Here is a 25,705-nt window from a genome sequence, read left to right on the forward strand (position 1 = left end):
GTCATCTTTGGGGGCACTGAATGAGCAAGAAGGGTTTTCATTGACTATTTTTTTAATTAAAAAATTAAAATATGATGGTAGAATTCTGGTTGTGTGTTTCTAAGGCTCGGTTAACACCTTGGAATTGTGGTTTTGTAGCCACTTAAAAGCAGGAGTGTGCTGCTGTAATCTGAGGCCCCATCTGCATCATCGATTTAAACCACTATGAGAACACTTTAAACCAGAGGTTTTCAACCTTTTTGAGTCCATAGCTCCCCTAACCAACTACATTCTTTCTGAGGCACCCCTGTGGGGCCCAGGGGCCCAGTTATGTCACCCCTTGCCTGCAGAGCTTGCAGCATCTCACCCCTTTTTGAACACAGCACCCCTGACCATCATTCAAGGCACCCCAGGGTGCCATGGCACACTGGTTGAAAACCACTGATTTAAACAGTTATGGCTTCCCTCAGAGAATGCTGGGAAATGTAGTTTATTAAGGGTAGTTTGTTCAGGGTGCTGAGAGTTGTTAGAAGACCCCTGTTCCCCTCACAGAGCAACAGTTCCCAGAACAGATTAACCATCAATCCGTCTTCCCAGGAGGCTCTGGGAGTCATCGCACTGGGAGGAGAAGACAGGCCTCCTAAAAACTGTCAGCACCCTGAACAAACTACAGCTCCCAGAATATTTGGGGGGAAGCCATGTCTGTTTAAAGGGGGCTCATTGTGCTTTAATCAATGTCCCCACTGTGGAAGGATGTGTGGATCCAGAATTGGCCTCTACAGTCACTTACTGACTCATTGTTAAAACCGTGTTTATGGAAGACAATCTTACTCGCCAAAGAAGAATTAGAAGAAGACATGTATAGTGCAGATGGAGCCTAAGATTCCAAGCAGTGCTGCCATTTTTTTCACCTTCTGCTTCCATTCTAAAGGCAGCAGGGATCTGAGGAGAATCCCAACAGTGAGGAGAAGAAAAGGAGAAAGGTTCTGAGATGGTGCAAGGACGAAGGAAGGCCTTCTGTGGGGATGGCCCCAAACCAATAGGACTGCAAACTGATTTCCCTTCCGAAACTGGATTTTCCCAGGCCAGCAGTTTTTGAAGACTGCCTCATCTTCGCTCTCAGCTCCTGGATGCCCTCTCTCCTCTCTCTAACATATTTCCAGGACACGTCTCACCTTGCCCTGAGGGGAGAACACAGCAACGATTCAGTGAAATTATCTCAAATGAGGGGATATTTTCCCCCTCGTTCTCTCTCCTGTGGGCTTTCTGTGGAAAAAGAGCATTTAGCTTGTTAACGACCATTAATATGTACCATCATATATTAGGGGGAGTTAATACGCAAAGGAGAAGACTCAACCTTTCAGTTCATTAAATAAAACAAATTTTCAAAACCGTCTATTTACGATAGTTGGGGAACTGTGAGGAAGAGCTGAAGGCGGCAGCGCCTGCTTCGCCAATTTGAAGACAAGATGGGAAATCCTTGGAGGAGAAACATTTGCATGTTTGGAAGATGCACATTTTGGACACAGATACATCCAGGATGCCACTGATCCTTTCAAGGAACCACTTTCAAAATATATTTTCCTTTTATAAGATATCCCCCTTTTAAAATCCCACCAGGGACCTTCTTATAAATGAGGAACTACATCTCCTGGGATTGGACCAAGCTGGAAAAGTATGTTATTAAAAAAAAAAAAATACATAGCAGAATGCAGAGCAATATAATTAGCCCATTTCTTTTATTTTTTTGTTATCTTTTAAAAATGTATAGCCAAATTTTAATTAAGCATATTCTCTGGATGTTTGAACTGTGCAAGAATAAGGAAAGATAGTCTTGCTGTATTTCCAAGGGATTAATTGTATCAATTTAAGTCTCCTTTTCTGATCTCTCTTATTGCAGCTGCTTGTCTTCCAGAAGTATCCACGACACCTTGTGTGAGATGCAGAGTGGTGTGTGTCTGTGTGTGTGTGTGTGTGTGTGTGTGTGCGTGCACATCTGTATCTGGGATCAAAATCCACAGCTTCGAGGTGCATTCTTATCATTACAGGAAAGAATTTACACAGGCAATTGCAAAATTCTGTTTGATGCTAATCTTTGTGCATGGAAATCAGTATAGGCCTTCCATCCCAAAAGCCCCTGATCTATTACGTTATTAGCATCATCGTGGTTCCTATTTGTTAAGCTTTCATTTGGAATGCATAAGGAAATGAATGTATATCTATATATATCCTACTTGCAAAGTAACATCTCCTTGCTACTTCAGTTCAATATCTCTGAAACAATGGGGCAGGTGCAAATAAACATGATTCCAAGACAGCACTTAGTGACCTGCCCAGTTCCCGAACTTTACAAAAAGAAAACATTTTGATTAGGTCACCGTTTTAAAAAGCCATCTAATAAAGGGCTTCTATAGCAGTCCAGCTTTTCTTGACCTAGTTCTCACTACGGCAATAAGCCTGTGTCTGGGTTGCACCATTCGAGACTGCAGGCAGGGACAGACATGTTGCTTGCTCCTAAGATTCTCTCCACATAGAGAAAAAATGGTGGAAGAGAGAAGGCTAGGCTTACAGCTGAAACACAACCAGCTAAAAACATAGGGCACATGGGAGTAATAATAATAATAATAATTTATTATTTATACCCCGCCCATCTGGCTGGGCCTCCCCAGCCACTCTGGGCGGCTTCCAAAAGAATATTAAAATACTATGATACATCAAACATTAAAAGCATCCCTAAACAGGGCTGCCTTCAGATGTCTTCTAAAAGTCTGGTAGTTGTTGTTCTCTTTGACATCTGGTGGGAGGGCATTCCACAGGGAGGGCGCCACTACCGAGAAGGCCCTCTGCCTGGTTCCCTGTAACTTGACTTCTCGCAGTGAGGGAACCGCCAGAAGGCCCTCGGTGCTGGACCTCAGTGTCCGGGTAGAACGATGGGGGTGGAGACGCTCCCTCAGGTATACTGGACCAAGGCCGTTTAGGGCTTTAAAGGTCAGCACCAACACTTTGAATTGTGCTCGGAAACGTACTGGGAGCCAATGTAGGTCTTTCAAGACCGGTGTTATATGGTCTCGGCGGCCGCTCCCTGTCACCAGTCTGGCTGCTGCGTTCTGGATTAGTTGTAGTTTCCGGGTCACCTTCAAAGGTAGCCCCACGTAGAGTGCATTGCAGTAGTCCAAGCGGGAGATAACCAGAGCATGCACCACTCTGGCGAGGCAGTCCACAGGCAGATAGGGTCTCAGCCTGCGTACCAGATGGAGCTGGTACACAGCTGCCCTGGACACGGATTTAACCTGTGCCTCCATGGACAGCTGTGAGTCCAAAATGACTCCCAGGCTGCACACCTGGTCCTTCAGGGGCACAGGTACCCCATTCAGGACCAGGGAGTCCTCCACACCTGCCCGCCTCCTGTCCCCCAGAAACAGTACTTCTGTCTTGTCAGGATTCAATCTCAATCTGTTAGCCGCCATCCATCCTCCAACCGCCTCCAGACACTCACACAGGACCGTCACCGCCTTCACTGGTTCTGATTTGAAAGAGAGGTAGAGCTGGGTATCATCCGCATACTGATGAACACCCAGCCCAAACCCCCTGATGATCTCTCCCAGCGGCTGCATGTAGATGTTGAAAAGCATGGGGGAGAGGACAGAACCCTGAGGCACCCCACAAGTGAGAGCCCAGGGGTCTGAACACTCATCCCCCACCACCACTTTCTGAACACGGCCCAGGAGGAAGGAGCGGAACCACTGTATGACAGTGCCCCCAGCTCCCAGCCCCTCAAGACGGTCCAGAAGGATGTTATGGTCGATGGTATCAAACGCCGCTGAGAGATCCAGCAGAACCAGGAAACAGCTCTCACCTTTGTCCCTGGCCCGCCGGAGATCATCAACCAGTGCGACCAAGGCAGTTTCAGTCCCATGATGAGGCCTGAATCCCGACTGGAAGGGATCCAAATGGTCCGCTTCTTCCAGGCGTGCCTGGAGTTGTTCAGCAACCACTCGCTCAATCACCTTGCCCAAGAATGGAAGATTTGAGACTGGGCGATAGTTGGCCATCGTGGCCGCATCTAAAGATGGTTTTTTAAGAAGTGGTTTGATAACCGCCTCTTTCAGCGGGTCTGGGAAGGCTCCCTCACGGAGGGAAGCATTCACCACCCCACGAAGCCCATCACCCAGTCCTTCCCGGCTAGCTTTTATAAGCCAGGATGGGCAAGGATCAAGGAGACAGGTGGTTGGTTTCACTCGTCCAAGCAGCCTGTCCACATCCTCGGTGGTAACAGATTGGAATTGATCCCATGCAATTTGACTAGACAGGACTCTAGCACTCTCCCGCCCCGGCCCTGCTCCCACGGTGGCGTCTACCTCTTCCCGAATCTGAGCGACTTTATCTGCAAAAAACTTTGCAAAATCATTGCAGGAGATCATGTGGCCCGTACTGGGCCCCGATGTAGCAGGTGGTTCCGCTAAATTGCGGACCACCTGAAAAAGTCTCCTGCTGCTGTTTTCTGCAGATGCAATAGAGGCGGCGAAGAAAGTCTTCTTCGCCGTCGCTACCGCCACTTGGTAGGCTCGACATTGAGCTCTAACCTGTGTCCGGTCAGCTTCAGAATGAGTTATCCGCCACCGGCGCTCTAGCCGTCTCAACGATTGTTTCATTGCCCTCAGATCCGTGGAAAACCACGGGGCTCTCCGGGCTCCATGCAATCGGAGAGGGCGCTTCGGAGCCAAACAGTCAATAGCCCTGGTTAACTCCACATTCCAGCGGGCCACCAGGGAATCAGCTGAAAGGCCATCAACATGGGATAAAGCATCCCCTACCACTCTCTGGAAACCATTTGGATCCATTAAGTGGCGGGGGCGGACCATCCGAATCGGTCCCACCTCCCTGCAGAGGGGAAGGGTCGCGGAGAAGTCCAGTTGCACCAGGAAGTGATCTGACCATGGCACTTCTTTTGTTTCACTTTTAGTTAGTGTCAGATCACCAACATCCGTAGAGGTAAACACCAGGTCCAAGGCATGTCCGCGGCTATGGGTTGGGCCAAACTTATTCAGGGCCATGCTTTCCACGAAGTCCCGAGCGGCCCCTTGTAAGGTCGTGTCGGCATGGATATTAAAATCCCCTAGGACAACCAAACTAGGCGTCTCCAGGAGAACATCCGCCACGACCTGAAGCAGCTCGGGCAGGGAATCCTTGGTGCAGCGGGGAGGTCGGTACACCAAAAGGAATCCTGTACTGCCCCTATTGCCCAACTTCCAGAACATGCACTCAGAAAACTGGGTCTTCCCAATAGGACGCCTGGTGCAAACTAATGACTTCCTAAAAATCACTGCAACCCCCCCTCCCCGCCCACAAGGCCTGGGTTGCTGTGCGTAAGAGAAACCTGGTGGACAAGCAGTGGCAAGAACAGGCCCATCTGCTTCATTCAACCAAGTCTCTGTTACACATGCCAGGTCAAATCCTCCATCCATGATCAGGTCATGGATGGCAGTGGTCTTATGAATCATTGACCTGGCATTGCACAGCAGCACCTTCAGGTCATGTGGGTATCCCTTGCTGATTCTAGTATCCATCCGGTCAGGACCAGACCTGGAGGCAGGGATAGTCCTCAGACAACGACTAAACCTGCCTTCTCTGTAATGACATGGTCTGGTCTTAGCGTAACTCCTCCTCCTACCCGAGATCACTGAGATCGGTTGTCCCAACGCATCCCCCCCTGTGGAACATGCCGCAGCCATTTTGTTGGCTGGGACCCACTCCCCGGCAGCCCTGACCCCTCCCCTTAAAAACAAAATAAGGCATTAAAACAATGAAAACAAAACAAAAAAGAAACCCCCAAAAACAATACAAATAAAAAACTGTAAAAATTACAATCCATCAAAATCAAACAAATTCCCAACTAAACATCCATCCCACCCCCACCCCACCCCTGCATATACAATAATAATAGTAACAATAATAATAATAACAAAGAAATAAAAAGGAAAAGGAAAATTTTAAAACATTTTAAAAAGAACTCTGCACCCCTCCGGATCCCCCTGGGCCGCAGCAGCAGTGACAGCAATCGTCCCTGTGAGGCCTGTCAGGCCCCGCCCCGGGCCAGATGGTGAGTGGCAGGAGGAGCAGGGCCCTCAGACACCCAACAGGAGAGTCCTCCTGGGCAGCAGAGCACAGCAGTCCTTATGGGCCTGTCAGGCCCCGCCCCGGGCCAGATGGTGAGTGGCAGGAGGAGCAGGGCCCTCAGACACCCAACAGGAGAGTCCTCCTGGGCAGCAGAGCACAGCAGTCCTTATGGGCCTGTCAGGCCCTGCCCCGGGCCAGATGGTGAGTGGCAGGAGGAGCAGGGCCCTCAGACACCCAACAGGAGAGTCCTCCTGGGCAGCAGAGCACAGCAGTCCTTATGGGCCTGTCAGGCCCTGCCCCGGGCCAGATGGTGAGTGGCAGGAGGAGCAGGGCCCTCAGACACCCAGCAGGAGAGTCCTCCTGGGCAGCAGAGTCCAGCAGTCCTTATGGGCCTGTCAGGCCCCGCCCCGGGCCAGATGGTGAGTGGCAGGAGGAGCAGGGCCCTCAGACACCCAACAGGAGAGTCCTCCTGGGCAGCAGAGCACAGCAGTCCTTATGGGCCTGTCAGGCCCCGCCCCGGGCCAGATGGTGAGTGGCAGGAGGAGCAGGGCCCTCAGACACCCAACAGGAGAGTCCTCCTGGGCAGCAGAGTCCAGCAGTCCTTATGGGCCTGTCAGGCCCCGCCCCGGGCCAGATGGTGAGTGGCAGGAGGAGCAGGGCCCTCAGACACCCAACAGGAGAGTCCTCCTGGGCAGCAGAGCACAGCAGTCCTTATGGGCCTGTCAGGCCCCGCCCCGGGCCAGATGGTGAGTGGCAGGAGGAGCAGGGCCCTCAGACACCCAACAGGAGAGTCCTCCTGGGCAGCAGAGCACAGCAGTCCTTATGGGCCTGTCAGGCCCCGCCCCGGGCCAGATGGTGAGTGGCAGGAGGAGCAGGGCCCTCAGACACCCAACAGGAGAGTCCTCCTGGGCAGCAGAGCACAGCAGTCCTTATGGGCCTGTCAGGCCCTGCCCCGGGCCAGATGGTGAGTGGCAGGAGGAGCAGGGCCCTCAGACACCCAACAGGAGAGTCCTCCTGGGCAGCAGAGCACAGCAGTCCTTATGGGCCTGTCAGGCCCTGCCCCGGGCCAGATGGTGAGTGGCAGGAGGAGCAGGGCCCTCAGACACCCAACAGGAGAGTCCTCCTGGGCAGCAGAGCACAGCAGTCCTTATGGGCCTGTCAGGCCCCGCCCCGGGCCAGATGGTGAGTGGCAGGAGGAGCAGGGCCCTCAGACACCCAACAGGAGAGTCCTCCTGGGCAGCAGAGCACAGCAGTCCTTATGGGCCTGTCAGGCCCCGCCCCGGGCCAGATGGTGAGTGGCAGGAGGAGCAGGGCCCTCAGACACCCAACAGGAGAGTCCTCCTGGGCAGCAGAGCACAGCAGTCCTTATGGGCCTGTCAGCAATAATAATAATAATAATAATAATAATAATAATAATAATAATAATAATACACACAAGGTGCCAGAACTCCCCATGAATGCCTCCCTTGTTCTCTTATAATGGCAATGGCACCCACCTGAGAGGTGCTGGAACTGAGTTCTGGCGAGTTCTGGCTGGGGGAAAAAGCCCTGCACACAGATATGATCTATTAAAACATCCAGATCATTACAGTAAAAACATTGCAGCGCCAGCCCTTTCCTTAGAAACCGTCAGTTTCCAAAAACCTATTGGAACAAGACAGTCTTTGATTGGGAAGATGGTGATAATCAATCTTATGTATCAAATTTATGGAAAATCTTTAAATAAAGTGGTGGTTTTTTTTTAAGGAACAAGAAAGTCTCCACCTACTAGTGGAAGGAGAACAAGGGTTGGGAGGAGCCTTGTTCTTTCTAAAAATGGAATTCCAAAGCCTGGGAGCAGCCACTGAGAAGGCTCTCTCCTGCTTCCCTACCAAGTGTGCCTGTGAGGGTAACAGGATCAAGAAAAGAGCTTCCCACTAAGCTCTCAGAGCCTGGGCAGCTTCATGTGAGGGAATACAGTTCTTCAGGTGCTGGGTCTTTCCGTTTTTGAATGGAGGCACATCTAATCCTGTCAGACCCACCTGCCACCTGGAGCATCACCACCAACATTTTTGCAGACAAACACAGAGGTGTGTTTGTAACCTACCTCTCGTAGCTAAAGAGGAGTGCTTGATCTCTCCTACACTCACACACTGAACCCTTGTTCCTTGCAAGGTTCTCTGCCCAGCCCTCCCTGGAGAAGCTTCTGGGCATTGAACCTGGGACCTGGCAGGTGTCCAGCCACTGAGCTACAGTCCTCTCCTATCTTACCACTTTACCCGGAGCTTTAAGGAGTGACATATTGCATGAGTGGCCCAGAACCCAGTGACTTCCCTGCAATCACCTTTGAAAAAATAATGTGATGCCCTTCCTCATGCAACCTTCTGGTGCCAAAGGGCTGGCTCAAGAAAGTTTGGGGCAAAAGGGAGATGGCGCACCCCCCCCCAAACCATTTCAAGGAATACCAACTATGCCAGTGTGGTATAGTGGTTACAGTGTTGGACAAAGACCAGGAGACCAGTGTTCAAATCCCCACTTGGCCATGAAGCTCAATACTGGGTGTGACCTTGGACCAGTCACTGCCTCTCAGCCTAACCTACCTCATAGGGTTGTTGTTGTGGGAAAGTTCAGGGATGCACGAGACGATATATTGTTTGATTGTAGCCTTTCCAACTTGTGTAAACAAGTTCACAATTTAGCAGAGTAACATCCCCCCTTTTAAACTCACAGCGGATGCGTTTGCTCAGGCTCGCTAAAGCCTCTATAATACCTGTTCTGGTATTTTCCCCTTATTCCCTCATAAAAGATAAGACACGACACAGTCTTCTATAAAAGTATTAAAAGAGTTTACTCACATTCTGTTCACAATCAGAGCCCAGAAGGCAGACTTAGCTTAGAAAAGTAACATACACCTGGAAACTATCTCATAAGGAGACAGTCCCTTTGTCCTCTCTTGGCTGGAGGCCAAGAGAGCATCTTTGGCTAAACAGATGTTGCTTCTTCGATGCATGTAGTCATAGAGAGAGAGATGGCTGCCCTGCCCTGTGCTTTTGTCATTACCTGCACAGGTGAGGCCACGCCCACCTCTAGTCACATGTCCCAGTCCAGAAGGAAACAGGAAGTTTACCTGCTGGCTGGACAAGCATTCCTCCCCATGTGTAAACATGTTCACTCTAGGAATGTTGTACTTGACTGTTCCTGTGTTTTATATCCCACAGTTGTGGGGGCTGAATGATGAGGGGTGAACCATGTATGTCACCTTGAGCTCCTTGGAGAAAATGGTGGATGGTAAAATGTATTTATCTCTTATTTATTGCATCTATTTCAGCAGTGGCAGCAGGCAACATGGCCCACTCAGCTCTGTCCCCCAGCCTTTTGTTGTTCCTCCCTGACCCCTAGCATCGGCTGCCTGAGGTGGATTTTTGTGACTCAAGATAGGGTCATCACTGCACTGGAACCTTAATCCTATCCTGACTGGCAGCAGAATTCCTGGATTTCAGGCAGGGTCATCTCCTAGTTGAACCTGGGGCCTTCTGCCTGCAAAGTATATGCTCTGCCACTGAGATTCAGGGCTTCAGTTCCCCACTGAGAGATTTACCCTTTAGAACCCTAAGGAGGAAGCAAAACCCTGAAAAATGACAGCTCACAGTTTCAAAATATAGCAAGACATCCGCCAAAAGGCAAAAAATGAAAATTTAAAAAGCAAGGAACGGTGACTTATCAGGGACACTTGGAGCACAGAACCCAGTCCCAGATTTACCACCCACTGAGAAGTAAACCTAAATGAAAGCACCTGGAGCAGGTCTTGATTTGACAATTGTGGTGTGTGTGTGTGTGTGTGTGTGTGTGTGTGTGTGTAGGGGAGGGTGCAGAGACAGCTCCTGTGGAAATTAAAAAGCAAAGCAAAAGCCCAGAGTGAGGCCGAAACTCCATCGCTATTGGAACAATTACAGAGCACACGCATCCCTTCTGAACAAATCGACCTTTTCCTTTTCATCAAGTTGCAAAACACTAAAGGTTAAGGAATGTTTGAAAGGAAGCTAATGCTTTTTAAAATGGGGAGGGGGGGGTAGATTTATTCAAGACTCAAGAAAACTTTGTGAGGAACCGTAAGGCACTAAACACATAAATTCCCAGCTTCCAATAAAAAGAAAAGAAGGTGAATATGAACAGGCACATGCAATCTGTACATGCAATGTTTTTGTTTTTGTTTTTTTATTGGAAGGATGAATGAATGTTATGAATGAGTGTTGCTTCCAGGACGACATGAAGTTTGAAAAGAATAAATAGCCAACGAGAGGCACCTGCCCCAATGCTGGTTAATTGCAATTTTTAAGCCACATTTCTTTGTCTCTAGTGTACGGGGATGACATGAGTACAAGGAGAGCAGATCAATGATGGTGTCAGATTTTCTTACTTTCCATGTTGTGTTTGACCTGGATGGCACAAACGGTAGTCACAACTAACAGGGAAAATGAAACGGCCTGTCCTGCTTTTATCACCCTAATGAGCACAAACAAAAATATGTAGAGAAACGCTTTCCCCAAAGTTCTCGAGGTTACTGCTCCAATCCTTCAGCTGTCCCTGAGCGAGCAGGGACAAATGTCAATTGGTACACCACGCAAAGGATTTGTGGGACAATTCAATCTTTACCCTAAAAAAGAAAGAAAGAAAAGAAATTGTGTGCAATAACAACAGCTGCAACTATAATAGCCTTCGTGACACTCATCGGAAATTAAAGAGAGAAAAGGAACATAAGACTAAGAACTACAGCATCTTAAAGACTTAACCATTAATGAACTCTGTTTTGTGGCTTTTGTAGGCTGGACTCCACATCATTGGATGGAAGTCTGCAAAAGCTTCTGCAAACATGGAATCTTGTCAGTCTTTAAGGCGACCCAAGACCATTTTGCATTGGATAGGGATGGGGGGGGGGAATTCAATTCACATCGCATTTAAAGGTGGGTCTAACTTATTCACACTTTTTGAAACAATATAAGACGATATAAGAAACATAGCAGGCCTTCAAAATTTGCACTGCTCTGGATTTTGCAACGCAATTCTCTGATCAAGTAATGTGCTAAGAAATGTGTATAGGTGGAAACAACATACGGGGGGAAATAGAGGAAATTGCTTTGCAAAAATGTGCTGTCAGGGCTCCCTCTAGGTCCCAGCTCACAGAGGACCAACGCCAGGCTGATATTATGTACAAAAGTCTTTATTGAAGTATAATTTCCATTTTAAAGCCAGAGCGTGCAACCCTACGTCTAGACTCTAGACAGGCGAAGTCCCCTCTGAGTCACTGCCCCTTCCGCACCAGTTTAAGATCCTAGCCCGGCTCCACCTCCTGCGCTGTTCCTTCCTCCTCTGGGTCCTTCTGCCCCCTGGGGTTTCCTCCCTCCTGGACTCTTCTGACGCTGACCCCCCTGATTCTTGCCCTTCCTTCTGGCGGGCTTTGGGACCTGGCTCCCTATCCGGGCTACCTGCTGTGCCGCTCGCCTGTACATTTGAACTTGGTGCGCGCGCCCAGCCGGTGACTTTCCTCTTGACCGTTTCCCCGCTCTCCGATGGAGGCGTGGCCAATCCTGACTCATCTCCTCCCTCTGGTGGTGGGAAGACTGGTCCTGATGCCTGGGACTCCTCCCCCCCACTACGCTCTGGTGGGGACGCTGGTCCTGATTTCCAACTGCTGCTCAGGGAGTCCCCGCTGGCCCCTTCCTTCTGGGGTTTCCCCCTTGGCACCCCCCTTGCCCTGGCCATCGGCGCTCCTCTCTGTGAATCTTCCGATTCGCTGGAGAGACTCGTGGACTCTCTCTGACCACTGTCACTGCCTACACCCCCCTCGTATTCCTCCTCCTCACTCTCCATTTGCTCCTTCTCCTGTGTCTCTGCTCCTGAACCCCTGACATGTGCATATTAGCAAAAATGCACAAGGACACACTAGTGAATCTTCATGAGCAAAAACAAACAAACTTCAAATGGATGTAGAAGTGTGGATAATTGAATTTAAGACTGGAAAAATGACAAAGAGGGAGAAACAGAAATTGACAGATTTGCCCATCCCTAGTGCCTGATGGAACAAAAACAGCTGCCCCTCTCGAATAAGGACATAATCCCAGTCTGACAAAAGGTCCATTTCGTCCAGTATCCTATTTTAACAAGTGGGCTCTAGACACTTCTGGAAGCCCATGATCAAGGAGCTTGAGTTTAGTGTTCTTGCAAACTATTCCATCTAAACATGATCAGCTTCCTTCTAAACCTACTGTGAACAGTCATTGCCCTCAACCAGAACCAGTGTGGTATTGTACAGAAGATGCCAAACCAGGAGGGCCTGGTTCAAATGTCCCATCCTACAACTCCATAAGTGACCATAGGCAAAGCAGTATTTCTCAGCTAACAATTCTACCATCTCATTCTGTGGCACATGTAGACCGGGCATTGGTGTTCTTCAAAATGTGTCATCGTCCCGTTCCCCTCATGTATGGTCAGGGCAGGTCCAACACATTTTGCTGCCTGAGGCAGAATGTTAACACCTCTCCCTCCTCCAATTCAAGGTGTGTAGTACTTGAGGAGGGCCAAGTTAAAATCCCATAATCACCTCTTATTGTTGTATTGTCACTTACGCTAACAAAGATACCTTTGCTGTCCCTTCTTGACATCCAAAACAAGCCGTCTGAGGCACTCACTACACTCTGCCTAATGGTAGGGGCAGCTGTGTCTAGGATGTCACTCTGGCTTGGTGCAGCCTCCTCCCTGCTCCAGAGTGGGGCAGGCCTGTATGGATTAAAATTGAATACTGGACACACATGCCCAAGTCCATGTGCCACCTTCAAAATGCTTACCTAAAATTACAGTTGAATTGGATTAATAAATGAATGCAAGATACTAGAGCTTAAACGGGGCTCTGGAGATGGTGCAATCAAACTTCTCGAGATGTCAGCACAGCACTTAGCAGTATTTAACAGTTGCATAATATATGGAAATTCACTTTTGTGTTCCGATGCTGGGAGATATTTCATCTGCTGACATTCTGATGGCGTCATGCAGCAATACAAAGCAGAAGAGCCCTGCCGGGGGGGAAAGTTGGCAACCTTAGTCTCAGCTTTTCCATGGCTTGACCCCTGCACTTGAAACTGTAGCTTTGTTAAAGGGTCAGAAAAGTCCTTGTCATCCCCCTTCATTGCACTGCAATGGCAGGTATTTAACCAGCTTACACACACCGTAAACTGTGTTAAATCCAGTACTCAGAAAATCCTGGGAAGCGAATAATTTCTGTTTCTCTTCCCTAAAATCCTGTTTGCTAAAACCCATTTGGTAGATGAGAGAATATTTTTTTCGTTGTGAATAAGTGCTCAGGTTCATTCAGTCATTCCTGTTAACTGCCAAACGCGCCCCCTTTCTCCAGCATATAGGATTTCTATGAAAGCATGATTTAATTTGCAGTTAATTAACTCATCAAATCATCATTCTGATTAATCAATTAATGCTTTCAGACCCAACTGAGACATTTGTAATTTCTTACGAATAAAGTGGGCCCTTTTTTAAATTCATATGGCATGGTGATCAGCCGAAGTGAATGACAGGCAGTGTAAGTGATGCTTTGGACTAAAGTACATGGGATGCTCCTTCAATTAAAGTTTGAAAGCACTAATAGCCATTGATTTGATTCATTCATTAACTACAGATTAAAATGTTGAGTTTACAATCAGAACTCATCCATTGTGGGGAAAGGGTGAGCAATACGTTTAGGCATGAAGCATTGGGGACAAGAGCCTTGGAAGGGTTGCCGTAATACTGGAATGTCTCTAAGCATGTACAAAGTGTTTTTCCATCATTGGTGAGCCTGAAAATAGGCTCTGGTTTGTTTGTTTTTCAAAATGTTGAAGTATTCTGCACAGTGGGGAATCTGTGGCAAACAGACTTGGTATGGGGGGGGGGACGTTGGGGCAGTCATTGTGATGCCCTCTAGATGCTGTTGGACTACAACTCCCATGAGCCACAGCCAGCATGGACAATGGTCAGGGATGATAGGACTTTTAGTTTAACAGCAACTGGCTGGCAGCACATTTGCTACCCCTGGCAAGGTGTCAAGAGAAATTCAACTACACTCTTTAACCACAGACAATTGAGAGACAAACGAAATGGGTGTGTACAGCACAGGCAGAGATGCCTCTAGTATAGCTCTCTTAATGATGATGTGCATCTAGGCAGCAGCAGCACCACCACCCCGCCCCAAATGGTAAAATGGTTTAGCTCCAGGCACCTCTTCATGATCAGAAATAAGCATTCCTGGGCGAAGGAACCATAGCACACAGGGGTGGGACTGAGCGCGCTCACTTCTCCTGCAAAAGTTCCCAGGTTAATGCTTGGGCATCAGCAGTTGCAAAGGGGCCAAGAGATCCCAAATATTTGCTGCGGCTCTTGGTCGCAGACAAGCCCCGCGCAAAAACGAGTTTGCAAAAAAGACGAGCTGGTGCCTTCGCAGCGCGCGTAAACTTGGTTGCAGGGTCGCAGAAAACCCCTCACCTTTAACAGCTGTGAAAGGCAAGAGTTTAAACGAGCGTCACTCTCCCTCACAACTCTGCAGGGCAAACTTGCTCCGGTGCCCTCCCTCTCCTTTCTTTTCAGGACGGATAAAAGAAAGTCCTTCCACTGCGCAGCGGCGCGTTGTTGAACTACGGAACTCGCGCCCGCAGGAGGCAGCGATGATGGCCACCAAATTGGATGGCTTCAAAAGTGGATTGGACAAATTCGTGGAAGGGGATAAGGCTATCAATGGCCACCAGCCACTAAGGTCATGCTCTGCTTCCACAGTTGGAGGCAGCAATGCTCCTGAATACCAGTTGCTGGAAATCACTGGGCTCTTGGGCTCGGGTCTTGCTTGCGGGTTTCCTACAGGCATCTGGGTGGCCACTGTGAGAACAGGATGCTGGACTAGATGGGGCACTGGCCTGATCCTGCAGGCTTTTTCGATGCCCTTTTCTCCCTTGCATCAGGTCACACACACACACACCTCCACCTCTTCTCCTTAAAGGATAGTTATAATGACAGTTAACATCCAGGAGAGTCGTCTTAATCCTCCTATCAATAAAAAGCAAAACAAGTAATCGAGCAATAAAATATGTTTTTAATTGTTGACAGCCCCACTTTTTTGCTAAGGAACCCGGGGAGACCCTGCTATGGAAGGGCAGGCGCAGTTAGGGGCGCGCCCCACCACCACCGCGTGCCAAGGGAGGGGGGTCTCCTTCGAATCCAACGCCTGCTCTAACGGATGTCTGTCTTGGAATTCAGAAATGCCTGCGCCACCCCCCACCCCCCCTGTTTTTTGTGTCCTAGACAAAAGAGAAACCCCCTTGTTTCTCTTGCGAAACCATCCCAGCGTCGAAGGAAAGGGAAAAGGCTCGTGGGGCCGGGGGAGGATTTGTCTTGCTGTAAATCACCCATCCTTGTCTGGGACTGCTAGCGCCTCCGCCCTGCTTAAGCACATGCGTAACTCTCACCAAAATAAGTGAGACTTATTCGCTTTAGTAGATCGGTGCCAAAAATTTTTTTAAATTGTTTTACACAGAGGCGTTTGAAAACAGCGCATTTTTTTTTTAGAAAGAGTGAGTGGGTGGGTGTGTCAAAGACTTGGACATAAAGAAAATACGAATTCTTAGTCTCTCTCTTTCTCATACACCATTTATACTATGCAATCAAATGACTCGTGCTTTCTTTTTTAAGCGAATCAAGCTTTATTGAGTATATATTATAGATTATTTTTAAAAAAATAAATAAATACATGGATGGATCTGGATATCCTGAGCCAGGATCCCAAAAACGTTGCTCGTGGTACTTGCTGCGCTTGCCCTTCTTTTTAAAAAAGCAAGCAAAAGGGAAAAAGAAAAAGAAAAGAGCAATCCCATTTATGCAAAGGCGTCCGCTAGCAAAAACTTCCTAAGGGTGTGTGAAATTGACTAATCTCTCATGGCTTAATATAAATAGCATTTGCTGTCGCCTCTGGTGGCGTTGCAGGATCCGTGTCTTTCCTCCTCCCTCCCGCTGCCCAGCGAGAGCGCACCGCGGCTCTGCCAGGCGTTAACTTATTTCTTCCCAAGCGATGGGCAATTGTCTTCTGCAGAGATTTCTCTTCGCTGCTTCTCTCTCCGGCGGAAGAACCATCTGCAGCTTCCAGCTTTCTGCAAAAAAACAACAACCCCTGAGCGCTCTCTCCGTTTGCGTTCAGGCTGGGAAGCGATCAACCCAGAACAGGACGTCCCAGTTACAAATTGAGGGAAGCGGGCGCAAACAATATTTTTCTTTTTAAGGAACCAAAATTCATGCAGCTCGGTCCAGGTTTTAATAACCTGGTCGGCTTTAGTGGATTTAAAAGAAAATATATATACCTTCAGCTGCAGTTAAAACAAGCTAAAACAGGGTTTGCAGCAGGTGAGGTTTTGCAAACTCCCCACCTGGAAAATCTGCACTGCCCCAACCCCCAATTTGATGCCCTCAGTTAGGAAAGAGTTTGGAGAGGGTCTCGAAAAGTGGTGCTTAAAAGCCATCTTTCCCCCCTTCCTTCTTCCAGAAAGGGTGTGTTTGTGTGAGAGCGCGCGCACGTGTATGCCTATGTACAGTATAGTGTGTGTGTGGCCTCAGCAGGATGAGAGCAGAAAACTTATCCAGGGAAGCTTATCTATCCCCTTGGGACTCTTGGGAGGGCTGCGTGTCCGTGCGTGATGCTCTCTAGTTGTCCCTTACGGCCGTGGCGCAAAAGGGAATCGGGAAGGCGCAAGAGCCACTTTTCTACAACAGCCCCACGCAGAGGGAAGTCAAGGCTTGGCGTTGCCGCCGCCCTTTCCTGGGCGCAAAAGTCCAGAGACCGGCTGGGGTGTGTGGCGCGCCTGAGCGCAGTTGGCGAGGTGTCGTGGGCAACTGGCGAATACCTGCCTTTGCTCTGCAAACCGTTTTCATTGGCCAGCCCTTGATCTGGGGCTCTTCTGACTTGGCCCCCATTGCACTGATTTACTGGGCGCTTTAGTTCAAGAAGGAGCGCCTCTGGCCAATTGTAGCCTCTGGCCAGTTTTAGCTTCTCCTGTGTGTGGTGTTTGTGTTAAGACGCTTGGTGTTTCAAGTACACGCACGCACGCACCTCGCAACAGCTCCTTCCAGACAGCGACTAGGATGACAGGGAAAATAATCTGGAGAGGGTTGTGAGATGGGATCTGATACAAAGGAAAAATTGAGTTTATTTTAAGCATCGCTTCCTTTTCTTTTTTTTTTTTAAGAAAGCGGGGAATGGCAGTAATCCAGAGAGGCAAGACAGGCATTGAATCCAAGCAACATTCCCAATTAAAATAAATAAATAAATGAGATACATAAAATCGAACTTTTCCTCTCCTTGCAAGACTTGCTGAGCCCGTTTGCAAAATCTAAAGAAGTTAAAACAACAACAATTATTTTGCAAAGACCAGCAGAAGGTGGGAAATGGGGTTGTTAAAGAATTGTTCAGACTCTCCAGATCAATGGCTTGTGGGGGTCATTTCCGACGTGGAAGTCTTTTGAGACTTGCCCCGCCCCCCTACACCTCTCCACATGCTGATTGCAAACGGTTTTTAAAAGTTCCAAGCTCTGGATTTCTGGGCTGTTAAAAACTAAAACCCTAAAAACTGTCGGAGTTATAACCACCACCGCTTTAGAGGCTCGGCAGACAAAACATCTGGTTCGTTAGGGCAAAGTTGCTGGAAAACAGAAAAGAAAACTTTGCTGCCGTGCAAATTCGCTTACCAAAACAATTTACATTCGAGAAAAGGTTCTTAGCCAAAATGAACAAACTTAGTTTCCTTTTTCTTTTTAATTTGTATCCGAGGGCTCTGGGAACCCACAAGTAATTTCCAACAGAAAATACCTTGTTATTGTTGCTGTTTCATAGCACTTGGGGCAATTTCCCCCAGAGCTCCGCCTCCCACATTTCAGGATTAATGATTTACTTTTCCAACTATTTCCCCTCCCCACCAATATTTCCACCACCCTTCAAAAAAAGAAAAAAAGAAAAGAACTGAAGGATGTCATTGGGAAGGAGTGAAGAAGGAGTTATGGGAGGCTGTGTGTTTTTTCAAGCCTACAAAAACCTCAGACCCTTCATATTTATGTACATTCATTTCTCCCTTCCTTACTGTTCGTCAAGGAAGGGAGGGGGGGAACACACCCAATATTTTCTTTTCCTTCCCTTGGGAGAAATTAAAATTAAACTTGCAATTAAAATCGGAGGAGGGGGTGGAACTAGTTGTTGCTTCACCTTAGAACAAAAGAAAATGTTGGCACAGGAGGGGGAAAATTATTACCAAGTTGCTTGTTTTAATAGACAGGCAAGATATATTTATGCTACAAACACACACACGTCCCTGGACCTTGCCAATTTCATTCTGCCTTGCCTGTTTACACTTACACACACTTACACACTTACACACACACACACACACACACACACAATATTAGGGAGAAGGGTTCACAGCCTCTCTAAGAATGAGTATCTGATTCTTAATACTACAAATACAAAATTTCTTGGGGAGATGGTAGGAATCAGATCCCAGTCTAAAAAGGTCGGCCCCCGCCACGCACGCACACGCACACGATCATCCCCTTGCAGCCTTCTCAATAACAACACGACTACCTTTGCTCATGACGTTGTTCTGCAATGTATTTCTGCAAAGATTTGCAGTCTCCAGACTCTCTCTCTCTCCACTCACAGGCCAAACCTGTCCACTTTGCAGGATCAGATCCTCAAGTTCCCTTAAGCCCTATGCAAATGTAGGCTTTCCCCCCTCTTTTTACTCCCAGTTTTATTACTCGAGGCCTAAGCAACACTCCTACAAAGTACGCAATACTTCTTGGGTGAACTTTTGATTCCTTCTTAATGACGTTCAACGCGAAACGACCGGGTTAGTGCAAGGATTTGGGGAGGTTAGGTGTTTGGCTGTTTGTGCTTCCAGCAAGAGAAAAGATGTAGGAACTAAGGCAGGTCCTCTACGAAGCTGGTCCCAGCCAGCAGCGGTGGCAAATCTGCGTCTGCGTAGCCATACCCAGTTTGGTACCCACGCCTCAAATACCTAAGGATAGATCATCCTTGCCAGATTGTCTGCCGCTGAAAAAGGAGGCAATTCCTTTGGAAGATTTGAAATTTTCGGAAGCCAAGTCCTTCCTCTAATTCTGCTAAAATTGTCAACCTTCTCAATGTTATTACGACCGTTTTAGGAATACTGGTAATCAAGCTTTCATTACAAATAAGTTTCTTTTATCTAAAAAAAAAAAAGGGGGGGGGAGTGTATTTGAGAAGTCAACTTTCTTGTGGGTTACAACCCAGTAGGATATTTTCTGCTTTGTTTAATAAAACGACAACTTCTCATAGCAAAAAATGTCAAAAGTTCCTTTAAGAAAATATAAATAAATATAAACAGTTATAGATAGGTGTGTAAAGCCTAGCAGACGTGATTCCCTACGGGGGCAAGTTGCCCCCCCCCGAAAGAAGAGGGGTTTTATCTGAAAACTTCTTAGTTTCAGACCGGTGCAAAGGTGGCACCCCCCCCCATCTCTCTCCATCTGAGCTACCGAAGTTTTCTGAAATGCTACGCTCATCCCCCAATCCCGAAACGGCAACACCTTAATTAAAACAATTGCATTTTACATCCTTAGCTTCTGATAAGAACCATTACGAGAGTCTCCTCTTTTTGCAAAAAAAAATTAAAAAAAATTAAAACGCCCCCCCCCCCCCAGAACAAGCCAAACCTGTCAGCCCAAATTCTCCAGCGCCTTCCGTAAGACTCATTCCATATAGAGGTAAACTCTCCCAGGTTTGAGTCCCCGGAACAATTAAGACTAAGGAGGTGAATTATAAAGGGAACGCTTCCTCTCCTCCCATCTTACATTATAGCTCTCTGGTTTTACCAAAAGAAGAAGAAAAAAGCGAATATTGTTTCTGATACGTGGGGGAGGAAGATCAAGGTTTTCTCTCTTTTTCTCTCTTTACACCTAGCACCCTGGCTGGAGGGGGCGGGGAATATCCCCTCCCTGAAAATTCTATGCCATTTTGCAGGTATTTGACTAATTAAAAAGAAGCGGTTTCACTGGGCCTGCCTTACTAAAATGCAGATCTTTCTAATTTAATAGCTGCAGGGGAAATGTGTGTGTGTGTGTGTGTGTATAGGGGGGAACATGCAAGGGCTAGACGACTTGTAGTGCCCTTCTCTTCCTGTCCAAACTCCTCTGCCTCTTTCCATCCATCCAATTCTGGACCACTGTTTAATAGGAAAGTGGTCCATGGCATCGTCAGGATGCAAGAAGAACAGGATTAGAGAATGAGGATTGGTTGGGGTGGGGGGTCACAAGTTTGTGTTGGGTTCTTGTGGTCCTTCAGACACACCAGGGGTTCCTGATGCGACACTCAGCTCAAGGGGAAGTGAATCCAATGAAGAGAAGGATCCACATTATTTGTGGCGGGGGCGGGAGCGGGAGCGGGGAGCGAGGTCAGAAGGAGGTCCTTTCCCTCCCCACCCCCCGGTTTAAAATTCTGACTTACTACTCATTTGCACGCAAAACCGCCTCCCTTCCTGGCCAATAAAACTGCTATTAGCTGGCCGTTCTTCTAATTCTAAAGCACTGTGGCCTGGAAGAAAAAGGAAAGTTTTGCTTCGGTGCAAAAAGTTAAAGGATCTCTCCCGTTCGGGTTGCAAAACAGGCCTCTATCTCTGTCCGGACCTCATGGCTTTCAGTTACATCTTGTCTAACCCAGATATCTCCTAGTGTACCCCCGCTCCTTTGGGGCAAAAAACCCCACAAACACACACACACACACACACACACACACACAACCCTAATAACCACGAGCGATTCTCACGATGAGCAAAAACTCTCAATAATAACAGTCTCAATTGCGCGCACGCCTTGCTTTGGACACCCGCGCATTCTTCCCTTTAGGATCGTGTGCAGCTCTTTGTAGCTGGTCACACAAACCCCGTGCGCTTTTACGCGGTTTGACAAGCATGCATTTTGGAAAGCTGCTCCATTTCTCCGGAGTTTGTTGGGTCTCTGTCTCTCTGCTCTCCCCTCCGCCGCCGCTTCAAGACTTTGCGCTCGCGTTTGCTGCAAAGGCAAGCTGACCCCTTCTTCCCTGCTTAAGTTGCCCCGCGCGCGTGAGTTATTGGTGCGGAATCTCCCAGCCTCCCGTTCCGCCTGCCCGGCGCTTGCAGTTGCAACGCGCGCATCCCGGGTGACACTGATGGATGCGCCAATGGGGGAGATGGACAGATGTTGGGGCGGATCTAACGGCATGCAAAGCCAGAGAAGCAGAGGGAACTCGGAGCATCGGGATTGCGGGGAAATAAAATAGAAAACTCACTCATTCCTGGTACAAACAACCCGCCAGCAAAGTCAGAGAGGAAATGTTTCTATTATTATTATTATTATTATTATTATTATTATTATTATTAGGGGGTAGGCTAAGGGTTTGCTAAGCAAGCCCTTATCGCCTCTCGCAGTGGCCAGATCCTGGATCCTGGATCCTGGATCCTGCAACAGCAAACCGATGCCAATGCAATGGAGCCCAGCGACCCTGGACAAGACAACTCACCCTCTTCTGCTCCTAGGCAAGAGAATTAACATTCTCCCACGCTGGCGGTGGCAATTTCCCGAGGACTGCAAAATACTTTTGCTCTCTCTGTGTTGGTGCATGTGTGTGTCTCATCCTAAGGGACCGTCTCTCTCACCCCTCCCTTTCTTAAAAAAAAGAGGAAACCATCCAACAACAGCATATTTTTCCCTCCCCCTGCTACTCTTCAATGCAAAAAAAGAAGAGAGAGAAAGTACCTAATCCCTTCCCCCGCACAGCAAAACCCAACATCTGAAAACATCTGTACCGAGTGAGGGTCTTTGGAGGCATCCCAAAATCTTCAAAGACTAGGACAGACTGCAGTGTGTTTCTTAATTTTTTGATAAAAAAACCTTACTGTGAAAAAGTGAGATCACACTCTCCCCCCACTCAAAAAAGCACGAGATTACACACAAATTGTTATCATCATCATCATTTTTTTTAAAGAGAGGAAAATTCTTTGCTACTGATGTTTGCTGCGCTTAAGCAAAAGGATCTGGGTCTCCAGGCGCTTGCTCGGGCATTGCAGGGAGCTGTTATTAAATATCTCTCAGCCACACAAAGAAAAGAGAGCGGGGAGGAAGAGAGAGAGAAAGAGAAAGGGGGAGGGGGGGTGCAATTGGCAGTCGAGAAGGTGCTTGGCTCTACCTTCTGATCCATGTTCATAAAGCACTTGAAACGCAGTTAAGAGTCCATCCTCTCTTCTCTGGCTCCCCCTCTTCCCTCCTCCCTCCCTTCCATTCCCTCTGCCGTACCCTATTGCAAGCCAGGAACACCCAATCGAACGCGCAGCGCATCGATTCGCCAAGCGCTCTTTTGGCAAGGGATTTCTTTTTCTTTCTTTCTTTCTTCTCTTTTTTAAAAAACCCACCCTCCTAGATCTCTTTCCCCCACCAATGAACTTGGACTTGCAAGGCGGGGTGGGAGCGAGCGAGCGACTGAAAGAGCCTCTTTAAAAAAATAAAATAAAAATTTTAAGAAGTACGTGGTGTGATGTGTGGTGAAGAAGACAATCTGGGAGGCTTGTTTCTTTTTGCAATGGACCAAGCTTAGCTGGTCTTTTTTATTATTATTATTATTATTATTATTATTATTATTATTATTATTATTATTATTATTTCTCCTTCCCTTCCCCGTACTGTTTGCAAAGATTTCCTGGGGGACCTTTGCAAAGATGAGGACAGAGACGTGAAGGAAGGCAGGAAGAGCAGAGGGGGGGGAGGGGGGGAGAGCTCCTAAAGTGGATCCCCTCTGCAGCAAGAAAGAGGATTGCAAGCCAGAAACCTTGGATATATGCTTGCAGGAGCCTGAAAAAGCACCCAGCAAGGAAGGCTGGTAAGTCAGGGAAGCAGCAATGCTAGAGGGGGGCGTGAATCCCGGAGGGGCGCATGAATGCTGTGGGCCCCAGAGAGAGAAGCGATTGGAGGGGCGCTGCTGTTTCTTTCCTTTCCTTTTTAATGCTGGGTCCTGGGTGGAGTGTTTTGTTGTGGGGCAGGGGAGAGTTGCACGTGCAACCCAGCTCCTACTTATGCGTATTCGGATGCAAGTACCACCGACTCCGGCGGAACTTCTTCCCAAGTAAATCTCTCTCTCCTCCCCCCGCCCCGTCAAAAACCCCTTCCTTTACGTTGGTGGACTCACGAATCCTAAGTCCCGGGACCCCTGATCAAAGCAGCAGGGTCAAGTTTCAAAGGGGCTTGCACCCCCTAACAAGGAGTTTGCACCTCTGTTGCTGGACTCCTGCGGTTGACCTATGCTGCTTATTATTATTATTATTATTATTATTATTATTATTATTATTATTAATACTTCCAGAGATTTTGGCATGCGGAACACAGTCCTCCAGCCTAGAAAAATACTTTGCCCCTTCTGTGCTCTCTCTCTCTCTCCCCCCCCCCCGAATCCCCCGCCCTGGTGCTGCCACTGAATGGTGGGGGGGGGGGAGAGTTTAGAGGCGCCTGGCGGTGGTTGAAAGGGAAGGGAGCAGGAAGCACCCCTGATAGCAGAGCTGGGCAGACCTTCTCCCTTCCTCTCCCGCTGGCCTCCCTTGACAGATCTGCTGTCAAGGCCTGGATGACCGGAGGGCGGCCGCGTTTCAGGAGGGGTGGGCAGGCGGGAGAGGCTGCCTGGAAGAACTCTGGCTCACCCCTTCCCAGCCAACCCCCCCCCCCCGCCTGCCAGCCACCCCCATCCGCATGCCTTCCACGCACTTCCCAGACTTTACTTTGCTGGAGGAATTCTCCTCCGAGCTGGAGAGGAAGGAAGATGATGGATTTCTTATTTCTCCCTTTTGGAGAAGAAGAGAGAAGGATCTCTAAGCCACGGGGTTTTTGTTTAAGGGGGATTCTTTCGAGGGAGTTGTCTGAGAAGGGGAGGGATTGGGACCCTGGAGCAACATAGGGAGGAGAGGTCAAGAAATGGGAGCTTTCCAGGAATGCCCCCTGGGGATCTTTGGAAGGGATCTGGACTTTGGGTGGGTGGTCTTTGAAGCTCACGAGATGGGCTTTCTCTCCAAGTTAATTGATCCAGGCGGGATAAGGGGAGACCCAAAGGATGCCTTGGAGAGGTTTAGACGGGGGGCTGAGAGGGCGTTTAGGATATTGGGGGGGCGGTATCCCCATCTTTGTCCCATTGGCCTAGATCTGAGATTCCCTCCAGACCTCAGGGCTTTGCATTAGGAGCGGGATCGGAGAGCCCAACCGAGGTGGGACCCCCAAACTCCTGTCGGGTGATGGGACGAGAAGTCTCAGGTATTTTTCCTGCTCCCAAAAAGAGGTCTGTCTAGGGGGGGGGACAGGGGGTCCTGCCAATGCTGTCCTGGGGGTTCCCTCTGGTTGTGGAGGTGGATGGAAACCTAGGAGATGCAGCCCGAGCACAGTGTGTGCGTGGAAAGGTGAGTCTCACCTGTGGGACGGGACGAGGAGCCGCTCTTCCTCTCCTCCTCTGCCACTCCTGGGGGTTCAGGCTCCGGGCAGGGACTTCCATGGGATACCCAAAAGGTGGCTTTCAGAACTCTCACGCGTGGTGGCTGGGGCGAAGTGGGGGGGGGGAGAGGAAAGAAGGACGGCCCACCAGTTGGGTTGGGGAAGAGGCATGCTCCTCCCCTGCTTTCCTTGGGCAGCTTGGCATCTGAGACAACCCCCTGCCCGCTCTGCTGCAGACCGGGCACCCTCGAGATCACTCGCTCTAAGCTGATGGGCGCCGTCGAGGCTGCGGATTGAATTGAGCGGGGAGGGGACGGGTTGGAGGAGGAGGAGGAGGGATCCTCCCCCCGTCCCTCCTTGTCCCCTCCCCCTCCTCCCGGCTGCCATCTGGGGAGGGGGAATCCCCTCTCCTCCTGCCTCCCCCCTCCCCACTCCAGAGCGCTCTTCTTTCGCGCGTGGCCCTTGCTGCGTTGCTGGGCGGCTGCCGCGCGAGGCGCAAAGAGTTAAGGCGGCAGCGGCAGCTTCGGCGGCAACGGTGATGGGCGCCCCCCTCTCCCTCCCTCTCCCTCTCCCCGGCGACTAGTTGGAGTCACGCTGCGATCATCTCTTTTTCCCTTCAAGCTTTGCCTGTTGCCTCCGCCGAAGCCGAAGAAGCCGCCGCTCCCTCCGAGCGCCGCTCGCCGAGCCGTCGGAGCGCCGGGCTGGAGAACTGCAAGGCTGCGCGCGGCGCTTCCAATAGCCGGCCGGCCGCTCCAGCAGGAACCCCGGAGGGCGCTTGATGCCGTGAGCTCCCCGAAGAAGACCGGAGGAGGAGGAGAAGGAGGCGCCGCCGCTGCCGTCGGGCCGGGCTGGGGGTGGCTCCCCTCGGAAGGACTCCCCCAGAGGGCGCCTCCACAGGGCTGGTCCCAGTCCTTGCGCTCCTTGCTGCGGGGCGATCTGTCAAAGTCCCCCCTCCTTCGCTCCTTCGCTCCTTCCCTCCCTCCTTCCCGCGAGCAGCAGGGCTGTCCTTTGCGCTCCCTTCTCCGGCTGCTGCTCCTGCCTCCGCCTCCTCTTTCTCCTCTTTCTCCTCCTCCTCCTCCTCCTC

At 49.3% G+C, this 25,705-nt stretch overlaps 1 long non-coding RNA gene across 1 annotated transcript; it reads right to left on the reverse strand.

Annotated features, from left to right (window-relative positions):
* Nucleotides 1-9,935: 9,935 nt before the first annotated feature.
* Nucleotides 9,936-25,244, reverse strand: LOC309346503. Its single transcript, XR_014158640.1, has 3 exons — nucleotides 24,602-25,244; nucleotides 14,602-16,253; nucleotides 9,936-10,729 (listed from the first exon to the last, which is right to left on the reverse strand). It is a non-coding gene; the product is annotated as an uncharacterized lncRNA (long non-coding RNA).
* Nucleotides 25,245-25,705: the final 461 nt, after the last annotated feature.

Source organism: Podarcis erhardii (genome assembly GCF_964252035.2).
Source record: "Podarcis erhardii genome assembly, chromosome: 7".
In the NCBI taxonomy this organism is placed as follows: domain Eukaryota; kingdom Metazoa; phylum Chordata; class Lepidosauria; order Squamata; family Lacertidae; genus Podarcis; species Podarcis erhardii.